This window comes from Ornithorhynchus anatinus, chromosome 2 (assembly GCF_004115215.2).
Source record: "Ornithorhynchus anatinus isolate Pmale09 chromosome 2, mOrnAna1.pri.v4, whole genome shotgun sequence".
NCBI classification, from domain to species: Eukaryota; Metazoa; Chordata; class Mammalia; order Monotremata; family Ornithorhynchidae; genus Ornithorhynchus; species Ornithorhynchus anatinus.
In genome coordinates this window covers 129544420-129561258 of record NC_041729.1, presented here as the reverse complement: position 1 = coordinate 129561258, position 16839 = coordinate 129544420, and positions in this window count along the sequence as shown.

The following is a 16839-nucleotide window of genomic DNA, read 5'->3' as shown; positions in this document are numbered from 1 at the left end:
AGGGAAAATGGTAGGATATAAGGATAATCCTGTAGGTCTGGAAGTAGGGTGAATATTGAAATGCTTAAGGGGTCCCTAGTACATAGGTGATGCAGAAAAATGGTGAATAGAGGAAGTGAGGGCTTAGAAATATGATTATGACAGGGCTCTAAAGATGGGAAGATCACATTGTCCATATCCTCTTTCTTCATCACTCTCCCCCATTCAAAGCCTTACTGAAGGCACATCTCCAGCAAGAAGCCTTCCCAGACTGTCCCACTTTAATCTCATGTCCCATTCTCTTCTGAGTCACCCTGACATGCTCCCTTTTCTCTTGTCCCCCTCCGTGCCCCACAGCAGCGTGTCTCAGTGGAACTCTTTCATCCCTTCATATATGTCCAGTGGTGACGCTGCAGAGCCTTACTAAAATCCCATCTTCTTGAAGAGGCCTTTCCCAACTAATCCCTCATTTCCTCTACTACCTCTTCTTTCTGTGTTGCCTATGTACTTGGATCAGTATTCTTTAAGCACTTGATAATCACCCAACTTTCAGTCCCACAGAATTTCCATACACAAGCCTTCATTTATTTTAATGTCTGACTTCCCCTTAATAAAGAATGCTAAACACCATGAGGCTTCTTATGGACAAGGATCTTGTCTACCAAACCTATTATATGTATGGTACAGTGGTCTGCATATAGTAAGCACTCAATAAATATTGATTCACTGATTGTTTGACTCAGTCAAAGAGACTAAGGAGAGACCAGAGATATAGGAGGAAAAACAATAGAGGAAATAATTCAGTAATACCCCAGATGGAGTATCAATTATATTATATCAATTGTATCACTTACCAAAACCATCAATAGTTTGTATTGAGTTCTTACTGTGTGTAGAGCACTGTACTAAGTAAGCGTTTGGGAAAGTACAATACAATAAAGTTGGAGGATGTGCAGTCTATAGGGGAGGCATACATTAAAATACATTACAAATAAGGGAAATAGTAGAATAGGTATGTGAAATACCACTAAGGATAGACAAGTACTTGTTGACAGATTCAGGCTGGTAAGAAAATGAGAGAAAATCCAAAATGAAATCCAAGATTTCAAGTTTGTAGATTAGGAAGATGATGGCTCAAGTAAATATTGGCTCAGATAAAATGTTTTAAAAGGCTAAAAGAAAATTTAGATAGAGCAAAAGAGGGATTTTATGGGAAAGAAATGAGAAGTGGGTTAAATTTAAGGTTGTGTTTTAAGGTTGTATGATATAGTGGGGGCACAGACAGAAAAAAATGTGACTGGAAAGTAAGTGCAAGGTAAGAGTTGTGCTCTCCCCAAAATCTCCTCTGCTCCTCTCCATTCCTTTTCTGCTCCTGTCCCTTAATCAACTCTCCCATCTTTCACAGTAACATCTGAAGAACATCTCCTGCCTTAAAATCTACCCTCTTCTTCTGTGCCTCTGACCCCATCCCTTCTCAACCTATCAAAACACTTGTCCTCTCTGTTCTTTCCTCCCTGATCACCAGCTTCCGTGTTTACCCTCCAGTGGCTTTTTCCCACTGCTTTAAACATGTTCCTGTATCCCCTATCCAAAAAGCCTCCCTCCATTTATTACATTATCTCCTTCCTGCCATAGTTCTTCAAATTCCTTGAACAAATTGTCTGTACTCTCTGCCTCCATTTCCTCTCCTCCAATTCTCCAGTTGATCCCCTCACGCTTCTGTCCTCATCCATCAAAAATTCCCTCTCTAAGGTCACCGATGATCTTATTCTTGCCAAAACCAAGACCTATCCCATCCTAATTCTCCTTGATCTTTCAGCTGCCTTTAACACTGTTGACCACCCCCGTGTCCTATAAACATTATCCAACCTTAGCTTCATTGACACTGTATTCTCCCGGTTCTCTTCTTATCCTTCAGACCACTCACTCGGTCTTAGCCTCTTTTGCATGCTCCTCCTCTGCCTTCCAACCCCTAGCTGTGGGAGTCCCTCAAGATTCAGTTCTGGATCTCCTTCTGTATTCCATTTACACCCACTCATTCATTCATTCATTCATTCAATGGTATTTATTTATCACTTACTGTGTGCAAAGCACTGTACTTTGCACTTGGGAGGGTACAATATAACAACAAATAGATATATTCAGCGTGGCTCAGTGGTAAGAGCACGGGCTTTGGAGTCAGAGATCATGGGCTCAAATCCCGGCTCGGCCACTTGTCAGCTGTGTGACTTTGGGCAAGTCACTTAACTTCTTGGTGCCTCAGTTACCTCATCTGTAAAATGGGGATTAAGACTGTGAGCCCCACGTGGGACAACCTGATCCCCCTGTGTCTACCCCAGCGCTTAGAACAGTGCTCGGCACATAGTAAGCGCTTAACAAATACCAGCATTATTATTATTCTGGCCCCAAAGGAGCTCACAGTCTAGGGGGGGCACTCCATTGGAGAATTCATTTGCTCCCTTGATTTCAGTTACCATCTATATGAAGATAATTCCCAACTCTGCCATGTCCACCCCTGATGTCTTTCCTTCTCCAGTAGTTTCATATAGCTCTTCTTGTATATACCACCAATACTTCAAACCTAATATGTCCAAAACAGAACTCTAACTCTTTCCACACAAACCCTGCCTTTTCCTGACTTTCTCATCGCTATAGATAGCACCATCATCCCACCTGTCTTTCAAGCCCATAACCTTGGCATTATCCTTGACTCATCTCTCTTGTTCAATCCACATATTCAATCTGTCACTGATTCCTCTCAGTTCACCCTTCATAATATCACTAAAATCCACACTTTCCTCATTAATTCAACTATTTATAGTGATGATATTTGTTAAGCGTTTACTATATGTCAGTTCAGTTCATAATATCAACCTTCATAATATCGCTAAAATCCACACTTTCCTCATTAATCCAACTATTTACCCTACATAGTGATGGTATTTGTTAAGCGCTTACTATATGCCAGGTCAATACATACTTTACTCTCTTGCCCAGATCATTTTTTAACGAAACCAGTCCATTTTTCCACACATTATTATTATAATTGCATTTGTTGAGCTCTTACTACTTGCCAAGCACTATTCTAAGTGCTGGGCTACAAGGTAAACAGGTTGTACCACATGGTGGTCACAGTCTTAATCACCACTTTACAGATGACATAACTGAGACACAGAGAAGTTAAGTCACTTGCCCAAGGTCACAGCAGTGGACATATGGTGGAGCCGGGATTAGAACCCACATCCTCTGACTCCCAAGCCCTTGTTCTTGCCACTAGGCCATATTGGTCACAGAGCGTGGCTCAGTGGAAAAAGCATGGGCTTGAGAGTCAGAGGTCATGGGTTCGAATCCCAGCTCTGCCACTTTTCAGCTGTGGGACTGTGGGCAAGTCACAACGTCTCTGGGCCTTAGTTACCTCATCTATAAAATGGGGATTAAGACTGTGAGCCTCACGAGGGACAACCTCATTACCCTGTATCTACCCCACGCTTAGAACAGTGCTCTGCACATAGTAAATGCTTAACAAAGACCAACATTGTTATTATTATTATTATTCTCAAGATCCTTCAGTGTTTGAGCACACATACATTCATTCATTCAGTTAATCGTATTTATTGAGCACTTACTGTGTGCAGAGCACTGTACTAAGCACTTGGAAAGTACAGTTCGGCAACAGATAGAGACAATCCTACCCAACAACAGGTTCACATTCTAGAAAGTGGGAGACAGGCAACAAAATAAAACAAGTAGACAGGCATAAATAGCATCAATATAAACAACACACCTTAGCATCAAGCAGAAACCCCTTACCATCAACTTTAAAGTACTCAGTCACCTTGTCCGCCCTCCTCCCTTAGCTCTCTGATTTCCTACTACAAGCCAGTCTGCACAGTTCTCTAATGCAACCTATTCACTATACCTCAACCTAGTGTACGTTTCCTTCATATCTGGCCAATGTCCTCCCTGTGGCCTGGAACTCCCTTCCTCTTCATAACCTGTTCAAAGCCTAATTAAAAGCATATCTCCTCCAAGAGGCCTGCCCCAAATAAGCACTCATTTCCTCTTCTCCCACTCCCTTCTGTATTACCCCTGGACTTGGATATGTACCCTTTATTCATCCCTTCCTCAGCCCACGAACCTTATATTTATTTCTGTAATATATATCAGTGTCTGTTTCCCCTTCAAGCCTATAATCTTCTTGAGGGCAAGAAAAGTGTTTGTATTCAATAAATGTGAGTGCTTGATTGATTGGAGATAATATTTTGGTTTAATCAGCATAGAGATAGTAGTTGAAACCATTTGATCAGATAAGCTTCTCAAGCTTGTACAACCTCTCATGCTGGTACAAGCTCTCATAATATCCCGACTGGATTATTGTCAGCCTCCTCTATGATCTTCCTTCCTCCTCTCTCTCCCCACTCCAGTCTATTCTTCATTCTGCTGCCCAGATCATTTTCCTACAGAAGCATTCTGGGCATGTCACTCCCCTCCTCAAAAACCTCCAGTGGTTGCCCATCAACCATCACATGAAACAAAGACTCCTCACTCTTGGCTTCAAAGCTTTCCATCATCTTGCCTCCTCCTACATCACCTACCTTCTCACTTTCTACTGCCCACACTATACACTCTGCTCCTCTGCCACTCACCTCCTCACGGTCCCCCATTCACGCCTATACCGCCATCGACCCCTGGCCCACATCCTACCACTGTCCTGGAATACCCTTCTTCCTCACATCCGCCAAACTAACTCTCTTTCCCTTTTCAAAGCTCTACTGAGGGCCCACCTCCTCCAAGAGGCCTTCCCAGACTGAGCCCCCTTTCCCTCTGCTCCCCTCTCTTCCTCCCCAGCTCCTCGCCCTTCCCACTTCCTCTCCCCTCAGCACTGTGCTCATTTGTATATATTATTTATTACCCTATTTATTTTGTTAATGAAGTGTACATCCCCTTGATTTTATCTTGATGATGTTGTTTTTGTTTTGTTCTGTTTTGCTTTGCTGTCTGTCTCCCCCGTTTAGACTGTGAGCCCATTATTGGGCAGGGATTGTCTCTAACTGTTGCCGAATTGTACATTCCAAGTGTTTAATACAGTGCTCTGCACATAGTAAGTGCTCAATAAATACTATTAAATGAGTGAATGAATGAATGAATGAAAGAGAACAGGGTAAAGGGTGTAAAGAGAGGGACCAGATTTGTTTCAGGGGGATCTCGCACATTAAAGCAGTAGGGAGAGGAAGAGGAGTCAGCAAAATAATATGAGAAGGAACTGTCGAGGTTAGAGTGGACTTTGATTCTTGAAACCAAGTCTAGAGAAAGTTTTGAGTAAATTTGAATAAGGGGGCATACTCAACCATATTAAAAGCAGCAGAGGGATCAAGGAATATTGGAAAAGAAAAGAACATTAGATTTATCTAGAAGACTATCATTTGAATATAAATGAATGCAGTCTCCATAAAAAGTATGAAAATCACATTGTAGGGAGTTAAGAAAAGAGTCTGAAACTATAGATAATATTTTTGAGGCTTTGTGAAACATTCAACATGACCTGAATTGAAATGTCCCTAGGAACAATCAACTTGACATCAAAGCATTTGTAGTCAATTTACCTATGTTGGAAAATCCTTGAACCTCTTGAAATTCTGCCTGCCTAAAAAAGAGGTGCTCCCCCGAAAAAAAGTTATTGGAAGGCATTGCAGAAAGTTTTATTTTGTGTTTTTCTGTGTTTTTATTTTCTTTATTTAGACGCAGGGCAGTAGATTATCCTTTTTTTTAGGTGATTTGATTTCTGTTGTTTTATTTTCCATGATATGTTCTACAGCTCAGTTGGTACTAAATTGCTCCAGGTTACTGATTTATTTCTGCTCCTGCCACCATGAATTTGGATATATATCCTATTTCAATACTGTAATCTTTGACAATCTAGGTGGAAGAATGATAAGATAGAGATTTCTAGTTCTTTCAGCAGTAGAAAGGATAGGAATTCAGCAGTCAAAATAAAAGATTTGCAAGATGCAAAAAAAACTAATAATATTGTTTTTTCAGTTATGTTATGGCTCCCACTTAGATTCTTCCTAGGCTTTCTATTAGAGGTGTGAAGAATTTGAGTTGTTCTATCATTGCCTTTGAACTCACTTGAACAGTATTAGCTTCTACCGAATGGCTGCATATGTCATTTTTGTATATTTACCACTCTGCTCAGTTGGTAAATGGTTGTACTTGTTGGATAAATTAAGTTGTGCATTAAATTATGCTCTCAAATCATGTCACCTCCTGACTACCTCTTTGCTGTGAATGATTTTGGTCTAATGCATTTAAAATAATAACAGTAAAAAGAATCCTTCATTCTTTAATGTTGATCTTTCCAATATATGCCAGCCACCGCTGTGAAAAAGCTTCATTTCAGGCTGTTATCTCTATGCATGTTTTGGGGAAAGAACCAATCTCCAGATTTCATGTGGAGAGGAATGATACCAAATAACTATGCATATAAATTCCTAGTTATTGAAAATGTAACTATTATAGCAACATAAAAATCAATGTTTGTCCAATTATTTTGTGTAGGCAGTAGAGTACATTGTGGCATCGTTTCTCATTAGATTAAATCAAAACTGTTCTTAAATACCATTTTACCAGCTGTTACTGGATAAAGGGCAAACAGAACAGTTTGTAGTAACAAATATGTGGCTTTTTGGCACACTTCCTTGCCAACATTACTACAGCTGTGTATATTGTTTATAAAAAGCAAATGCCCTTAATGATTTTTTTTCAAAGTTTTATTGAAGCATCATTTTTGTTCAAAAAAACTTCACTTTTTTTCTGAAATAAAAGTGTTGTTTATGTAAGAAGAAAAAAAACAAGAATAATGGAGTAATTTCTATTTTGTAGTTAATTTGAAATGGAAATAAAAACCCCTCATTATATTGTATTCTTCTTGAGGCCAGGAACTGGATCTTCTCCTCTATGTCTCTAAAAGCTTAGTACAGTTCTTTGCATATAATAAATGCTAAATAAATGCTGCTGTTGATAATAAATCAGGCATTTTGAGCATTACATCCCTGACAATTGGATAAACACTGTGAAATAAATGAGTTTAATATAACATTCTTCTTTGCAACATAGATAAATAATGAAGGTACTGCATGTTTTTAATAAATTTGTAACTGTATTCCTACAGTGTAACACTTGCAATGTATAATTACAAGATAGGTTGCATGAAGACTTTAGTAATGTACTATAAAGGAACAGTGAGTTGCTTTTATCTATAGGCATACAACCCTGGTGTCATTTAACATGTCCAAAACAAAGCTCCTTATCTTCCCTCCCAAACCCTGTTCTCTCCCTAACTTTCCTGCACTGTAGATGGCACCATCATCCTTCCCGTCTCACAACCCCTTAATTTTGTGTCATCCTTGACTCTGGTCTTTCATTCAACCCACATATCCAATCTGTCACCAAGTCCTGTTGTTCTCACCTTCACAACATAGCTAAGATCCACCCTTTCCTCTCCATCCAAACCACTACCACATTAGTACAATCACTCATCCTATCCCATCTAGATTATTGCATCGGCCTCCTTTCTGAACTCCCAACCTCCTGCTTCTCTTCACTCCAGTCTATACATCATTCTGCTGCACGGATTATCTTTCTACAGAAACACTCAGGACATGTCACCACTCTCCTCAAAAATCCCCAGTGGTTGCCTGTCTGCCACTGTATCAAACAAAAACTCCTCACTATTGGTTTTAAAGTTCTCCATCACCTTGCCCCGCTACCTCACCTCTCCTCTCCTTCTGCAACCCAGCCCGCACACTTCATTCCTCTGGTGCTAACCTTCTCAATCTGCCTCAATCTCGCCTGTGTCATTGCCAATCTTTGGCCCACGTTTTACTTCTGGCCTGAAACGCTTCTCCCTCCTCAAATCCGCCAGACAATTACACTCCTCCACCTTTCAAAGCCTTGCTGAAGGCACATCTCCTCCAAGAGGCCTTCCCAGACTGAACCCCACTTTTCCTCATCTCCCAGTCCCTTTCACAGCACCCGGCTCGCTTCATTTTCTCTTACTCCCCCACCCCATCCCAAAGCACTTATGTATATATCTGTAATTTTATTTATTTATATTGATGCCTGTTTACTTGTATTATATTTCTCTTACTCCCCCACCCCACCCCAAAGCACTTATGTATATATCTGTAATTTTATTTATTTATATTGATGTCTGTTTACTTGTAATGATGTCTTGATGTCTGTTGTATTGATGTCTCCCTCCCTCTCTCTAGACTGTGAGCTACTCTGCACATAGTAAGCTCTAAATAAATATGACTGAATATATGCACATTATATTTCTTAAAGTGTAAATATTTTTTGAAACTATCATCAACATTTCCCCTCCTACCTCTCCTCCCTTCTCTCTTTCTACTGCCCACCCTGCACGCTCCGCTCCTCTGCTGCTCACCTCCTCGCCGTCCCCTGTTCACGCCTATCCTGACGTCAACCCCTGGCCCACATCCTCCCACTGTCTGGAATGCCCTCCCTCCTCACCTCCACCAAACTAATTCTCTTCCCCACTTCAAAGCCCTACTGAGAGCTCACCTCCTCCAAGAGGCCTTCCCAGACTGAGCTTTCCCTATTCCCTCTGCTCCCTCTCTGTCCCCCCTTCACCTCCCCTCAGCTAAGCCCCCTTTCCCCCCTTTCCCTTTGCTCCTCCCCCTCTCCCTCCCCTTCCCTCAGCACTTTGCTCATTTGTATATATGTTTAGTACCCTATTTATTTTGTTAATGAGGTGTACATCTCTTTGATTCTATTTATAGCAATTAAGCTGTCTTGTTTTTGTCTGTCTGTCTCCTCTGATTAGACTGTAAGCCCGTCCACGGGCAGGGAGTCTCTATCTCTTGCCGAATTGTACATTCCAAGCTCTTAGTACAGTGCTCTGCATAAAGTAAGCACTCAATAAATACTATTGAATGAATGAATGAATTTCCAGCACTATGAATTGTTTTCCTATGCATCGCACTATACCTAGAAGTAAATAGAAAATATAACATGTAGTAATCTCTTCTCCCAAGTGTTTGCAACTTCATGTTCTCATATTGCCTCATTTTCAACCATCCTGTCCATGGTCATGACTTCATGATAATTTTATCAATAGAAACAATTTTTTTCCATTCCACCTCTCACCTAGTATATGATGTCATCAATCCAGTACTTTGGATCATATCCATCATTCATTCAATTTCCTTTACTCCTCCTTATAAGATGCTGAGAAAAAAACACAACGTATTTCTGCTTTCCAAACTTCACTGTAGCTCTGATTTGATAAAAAATTAAATTCCCTTTTTGAAAGACAAAGTCACAGTTGACTGACAGGCTTACCGATTAAACTGCTTAAGAATTTAGGAGTGACATCTTTGACATATGGCATCAGTGTGATATCCAGACACTAAACAAGCTTTGGCCACTTTAAATGCATTAGTCTCTCTAGTTCTGCTACAGTTTTCTGAACAGTAACATTACTTCTCTTCTCTCATTGACCCCTATGCCCATTTGACCCAACCTATTATTCAAGATTTTTTTACCTCTCTTCTGAAACTCCCAGTGCAATGCTTTCCTCCTACCTTCCTCCAATGACTTGCTATTTTGTTGACTAAACCAAAAATATCATCTGTAATTGTCTCAGTTTCCACCTCATCCTCCCAACTCCCGCCCCCCTACATTCACAGGTTCATTCTTCTCGGCCATCTCTCAAGAGCCTGTTTTCAAAATCTACTCCCAGCGTCAAGGAGAGAGTTGGAGGAGAAAAAGTCGAGACAGTGAGGATAGACAGCTTGCTCAAGGAGTTTGGAGAGGAATCGTAGAAGGGAGATGGACAATAATTGGAAAGTACTGAGAAGTCAAAAGAGAGGGGGTTTTAGGATAGAGAATAAATGAGCATGCTTTAAGTCAATGGGAAGGACACATTGGTCTTTAGTCATTAGGATCAGAGAGCATGGATGAGCAATTTAAAGGGTCAACATGAATGGGGGAAAATTGAACACTGGTCACTTGAACACCTGTCTATTGGCCTCTATGAGCTAGAAGAATAGAATCTAGGTAATGTAGCTACAATCTCCAGCACGGGTCTGGAAGTCAGAAGGACCTGAGTTCTAAAACCAGCTCTGCCCCATGTCTGCTACGACCTTGGGCACATCACTTAACTTTTCTGGGCCTCAGTTACCTCATAAGTAAAATGGGGTTAAGAGTGTGAGCCCAGTGTGCAACAGGGATTGTTTACAACCTGATTAACTTTATCTACCCCAACAGTGCTTGGCACATAGTAAGCACTTAACAGGTATTATTATTATTATTATTATTATTATTATTATTATTATTACCCTGCCTCTGCTTCCATCATCCCATGCTTTGGTCTGCCCAGTAGGAAACAGCACCATCCCCTGATGCCCAACATGTGTGTGACCTCAATGCCACTTCTGCAGCAGCCTGCGTGACAGGAATTGAGCAGGGGAGGAACAGGAGTAGATGGTGGTGATTGAGCCACCAAGCTAAGGAGGAGGGCCAAATGATAATCAGCTTCCCTGCCTACCTCCTCACACCACCCACCTCTCCCGGAACTCTCTTACCCTTTAAATTTGAAATACTACAGATATGCCCATATTCAAAGCCCTTGTGAAATCGCACTTCTTCCAAAAGGCCATTTCCTGTTAATTTACTTTAGTGTCTGTCTTTCCCAGTAGGTTTTAAACACCTTGAGGTCAGTGATTTTATAAACTATTTCTATTGACTTTTCCAAATGTTTAGTAGAGTTAAGGATTAATCAACAATCAATGGTGTTTACTGTGTACTTACTGTGTGCAGAGCACTGTACTAAGTGTTCTTTTATAGATATTTGTTAAACTCATACTATGTGTCAGGCACTGTATTAATCTGGATTAGATACATATCAATCATGTTGAACCCCATCTGTGCCTTAAATGGGGATCACAGTATTAATCTCCATTTTACAGATGAGATAATTTAGTCACGACAGAGAAGTTAAGTGGATGACCAAGGTCAAACGGTAGTATAGAGGAGCTGGGTTTCGAAACCAGGTGTTTCTAACTCCTAGGCCTTTGCTCTATCCACTAGGCCATGGTGATTCTTTAAATTCTTGGGAGAGTACAAGAAATCAGTAGAGATGTTCTCTGTTCACAAGGAGCTTATAGTCTAGAAGTGGAGACAAACATTAAAATAAATTATGGTTATGTCCAGAGGTGCTGATGATAGGGTGAATATCAAGTACCTAAAGGGTACAAATCTAAGTTCAAGGACAATGCAGAAGGGAGAGGGTCTATGACAGACAGGGAAGGCCTCTTGGAGGAAATGTAATTTTAATAAGACTAAAATATGGAAATAGAGGTGGTCTGTATAAAGGTCCAGGGAGTTCCAGGCCAGAGGACATTGGAAAGGAGTCAATGCAAAATAAATGAGACTGAGGTACAGATGAGTAGTTTGATATAGAGCAGTGAAGTGAGCAAGCTGAGTTATAGTAGGAAATCAGCAAGATAAGATAGGAAATGGGAAAGGTGTTTGGTTGCTTTCAGGCAGATGGTAAGGGGTTTCTATCTGATGCAATGGTGGATGGGCAACAACTGAAGATTCTTCTGGAATGGGGAAACATGAACTGAATTTTTTTTAGGAAAATGATCTGGACAGCAGAGTAAAGTATGGACAAAGTAAAGAGAGACAGGAGTCAGGTTAGTGAGGAAGTTGATGCAGTAGACAATGTGGAGTATAAGTGTTTTCATCTGCAAAGTAGCAATTTAGATAGGGAGTAAAGGAAGGACTTCAGCAGTGTTGGGAAAGAAGAACTGGCAGGATTTGGTTATGGATGAATATGTAAGCTGAATGAGCGAAGTGAATTGAGGATAATACCAGTTAGAGGTTTGTGGAATAAGGAGGTTGTGGTGCTGTCTACAGTGATGGGAAAGTCAGGAGGACAGGCTTTGGGTGGGGATTTGACAAGTTCTGTTTGGACATTTAAGTTTTATGTGTTGGTAGGACATCCAAGTAAAGATGTCCTAAAGGCAGGAGGAAATGCAAGACTGTAGAGAATAAGAGAGGTCAAGAGATGAAGATTTGGAAATCATCTATGCTGAGATGGTAGTAGAAACTGTAAAGTATGTGAATCATCACCAGTAAGCTCAGGCAGCAAGACACATACCCCAAAGTACCTTCTTATATGTGAGAAGCAGAGTGGCTTAGTGAAATGAGCATGGGCCTAGGAGTCAGAGTATCTGAGTTCCAGTCCCAACTCTGCTATTCACCTGCTGTATGATCCTGTATGATCCTGTATAAGTCACAATTTCTCAGTGCCTCTGTTTCTTCATCTATAAAATGGACATTAAATATCTGTTTTCCCCCTTACATTCTGAACGCTATATGGGGCAGGGACTGTGAATGATTGGATTATATTGTATCTATCCCAGTGCTTAATACATTACTTGACATGTAGTAAGCTCTTAACAAATACTACCGTGATCTCAACTGATTTTTAATTTGGTGCTCGTCCCTGAGACCTGTTCTGGAGGACTGAGTATGTTTGGATCCTCCTATCAGGATCATTTTTGGAGCCTCAGCAGTGCCTTGATGGGAGTCCCAGGAAGATACTGACCAGCTCCTCTACCATGAGAATTCCAGAGTTGTAAGGGAGTAGGGTGGAAATGGGTGAAAATAATGTAGCTACTGTGCTTCAAACTTCTGTCCTAAGTCCCCTTGGTCTTAAACTTTATATTCAGGAGGAGATATTTCAGTCACTAGAAACAATGCCAAAACGAACTTCTAGCACCTCAGCACCTCCCCCAAGAATAATAATAATAATGATGGTATTTGTTAAGCGCCTATTATGAGCCAAGCACCGGGATAGATACAAGTTTATCAAGTTGTCCCACGTGGGGCTCACAGTCTTAGTCCCCATTTTACAGATAGGTAACTGAGGCACAGAGAAGTGAAGTGACTTGCCAAAGTCACACAGATGACAAGTGGCAGAGCTGGGATTCGAACCCACAATCTCTGACTCTCATGCCCCTGCTCTTTCCACTAAGTCATGTTCTCCGCTCAACCAATCTTTTTCATCAAATTAACAACAACCCATTTTTTTTCAGCCCTTCTATCCCATGCCTGAAAGTTGTGTATATTAACCTTAACTTCAGCACTCCAGTACTCATTATATTTTCATTTATTTATATATTTTATTCATATATTTATCTATTCCATTTTTAATTCAGCTGTCTTATTCCACATATACTGAGTCTGCTTAATCCTTATTATTTGTCTGGATTTCACTACCTGTGAATAATTTTTGTCCATATCCTATATTAAATTAGAAGCTCTTTGAGAGCAGGGCATGTTTACCATCACTGTTGTATTCTCCCGAACACATATTACAATGCTTAGCATTCAGGGCTAGCTCAAAAAGAACATAAGGTATCAATTCTTTTGATTATATTCAGGAATTCTTGACATTTATCTACTTTCACAAATCACTGTGTTTGAAGATGAAAAAGAATATAGGAATGAATGTGTGAGAGAGAAAATTATGTTCAGATAATCAAGTACAGTTGTCATTGAAGAAATTGGAAGGTTAGAATAAAATAACTGAATATTATATTAGGCATTTACTTTAAGATTACATGTACCATTGGGCCTCTAGACATATTTACAAAAATGGAGAGAGTCTATCCCTTGTTAAAGCTTCCTATCCATAACTGAAACATATTAAAAAGATATATCCTCAAGGACCCACACATTCAAAGAAAGTTTTATGGGGCTCTGGCAACTATTATAAAAAACTGTTCTGAGAAATTTAGTAAAATTCCAAGATTATTCTACAGTAATATAGTTGGTTGTTGCAGAATTGAAAGGGCCTTTGAGCATTTCTCCAGTCCTCGGTGGAACAAAGAAGGATGGTCTTTTAGAACTTATTCTATTATTGCAAGCTTGAGGATGCAGCGAGATCTTGAAAAGCTAATATAAGACTAAGACTCTAAGCACTTTGGACTGAGAATTATTTTAAGAAGATTTATAGTCTTTTTACCAACCTGCACCAGAAAAGTCCTACACATAAAACCATCTTCATTGGTGACACATAACTGAAGGCCATCACTGAATTCAGCTACCTAGGGACACAAAGTCCAATGATACGAAGAGAGACAAGAAGTGTCTAGTTAAGAAAATGAACAAATAAACTAGAGAGTCCTTTGAGAAACTGACAATGGGAAGTTAATGAGCTATCAGCTAGCTAAGAATAAAGGATTTTAAACGAATAAAGGTGGCCACTTGTCTATGTTACTTTTATGGTATTTGTTAAGCACTTACTAAATGTTAAGGACTGTTCTAAACTCTGGGGTATATATACAAGTTCATCAGGTTGGACATAGTCCCTGTCCTGCATGAATCTCACAGTCCAGAGTGGTCTGCCAGGTCTCTGACTCTCAGGCCTATGTTCTTTCCAGTAGGCCATGCTGCTCTCTGATCATGCTTTATTTTGTTTGATAGATCATGTTTTGTTTTGTTCTGTTTTGTTTTGCTGTCTATCTCTCCCATTTAGACCGTGAGCCTGTTAGTGGGCAGGGATTGTCTCTATTTGTTCCCGAATTGTACATTTCAAGCGCTTAGTACAGTGTTCTGCACATAGTAAGTGCTCAAAAAACATGATAGAGTGAATGAATGAATGCTGCTTCCCTAGGTCATGCTGCTTCTCTTGATATTCCAGAGCTGATGGAATTTTACTTCAATTCCATGTACCCTAAGGGACCGTTGTTTTGTGTTATACTTAACATAAACCCTTCTTAACTATTGGTGTATGAGCAATGCCCACCCAAATAGTAGAGGACCAGGAAGGTGTTACTGCTTCATTTCATGGACAAACTCGTGTAAGGGATTGTCTCTCCAAAGACATACCAGTAGCAGCAGCATGAGAAACAATGTTATCTAGTGGATAGAGCACAGGCCTGGAGGTCAAAACGACTTTAGTTCTAATCCTGACTCTGCCACTTGCCTCCTGTGGGGCCTTGAGCAAGTCACTTAACTTCTTTGGGCCTCAATTTCCACTTCTATAAAATAGGGATTCAGACTGGGAGACCCGTGAGGGACATGGACTTTGTCAACCTGATTAGCTTGTATGTACCCCAGCGTTTAGAACAGTGCCTGACACATAGTAAGTGCTTAACAAATGTCATTTTAAAAAAGCAACATCATCTTCGAAATTAAGAACAACTTTAACACTAAATTATCAAAGACACAGTTCCAAACAATGAGTTCTTAATAATAATAATTATAATTATTATCATCACTCTACAGCACTGAAGTAATGCTTCACGTGTATTAGACATTCCCTTGGGAAACATATGAGTGGAATGGTTGACAACAGAATACCATACTATTTCCAGTGAAATCTGGAAGGACCATCAGCGTGGCTTAGTGGAAAGAACACGGGCTTGGGAGTCAGAGATCATAGATTCTAATCCCGGCTCTGCCACTTATCAGCTGTGTGACTTTGGGCAAGTCACTTAACTTCTCCAGGCCTCAGTTACCTCATCTGGAAAATGGGGATTAAGACTGTGAGCCCCATGTGGGACAACCTGATTACTTCATATCTCCCCCAGCGCTTAGAACAGTGCTTGACACATAGAGCTTAACAAATACCGTCATTGTCATTATTATTATTATAAACAGGAAGGCAGAAGAAATATTATGAAATCACAATGAAGTACGATGTTACATGAACTTACATGAACCCTCTCTTGACCCCACTTCCCCTTCCAGTTATCGCCTTATCTCCCTACTACCCTTCCTTTCCAAGATCCTAGAACGAGTCGTCTACACTCGCTGCTTAGAATTCCTTAACTCCCATTCTCTGCTGGACCCCCTCTAATCTGGCTTCCATCCCCTCCACTCTACCGAGACTGCTCTCTGTAAGGTCACCCATGACCTCCTTATTGCCAAATCCAATGGCTCCTACTCTATTCTAATCCTCTTCGACCTCTCAGCCGCCTTTGACACTGTCGACCGTCCCCTTCTCCTCCACACCTTATCTCACCTTAGCTTCACGGACTCCGTCCTCTCCTGGTTCTCCCCTCATCTCTCTGGCCGGTCATTCTCGGTCTCCTTCGCAGGCTCCTCCTCCCCCTCCCATCCTTTAACTGTTGGAGTTCCTCAAGGGTCAGTTCTTGGCACTCTTCTGTTCTCCATATACACTCACTCCCTCAGTGAACTCATTCACTCTCACGGCTTCAACTATCATTTCTATGCAGATGACACACAGATCTACATCTCTGCCCCTGTCCTCTCCCCCTCCCTTCAGGCTCATATGTCCTCCTGCCTCCAAGACATCTCTACCTGGATGTCTGCCTGCCACCTAAAACTCAACATGAACAAAACTGAGCTCCTCATCTTCCCTCCCAAGCCCAGTCCTCTCCCTGACTTCCCTATCACTGTGGATGGTATGACCATCCTTCCCGTCTCTCAGGCCCGCAACCTCGGTGTCATCTTTGACTCGGCTCTCTCATTCACCCCACACATCCAATCCGTTACCAAAACCTGCTGATCTCACCTTTATAATATCGCCAAGATCTGCCCTTTCCTCTCCACCCAAATGGCTATCTTACTGCTGCAGGCTCTCGTAATATCCTGGCTAGATTACTCTGTCAGCCTGCTCTCTGATCTCCCTTCCTCCTCTCTCTCCTCACTCCAATCTATTCTTCACCCCGCTGTCCGGCTCATCTTCCTGCAGAAGCGCTCTGGGCATGTCACTCCCCTTCTTAAAAACCTCCAGGGGTTGCCTATCAACCTCCACACAAAACAAAAACTTCCCTTTCTAGGCTTCAAGGCTCT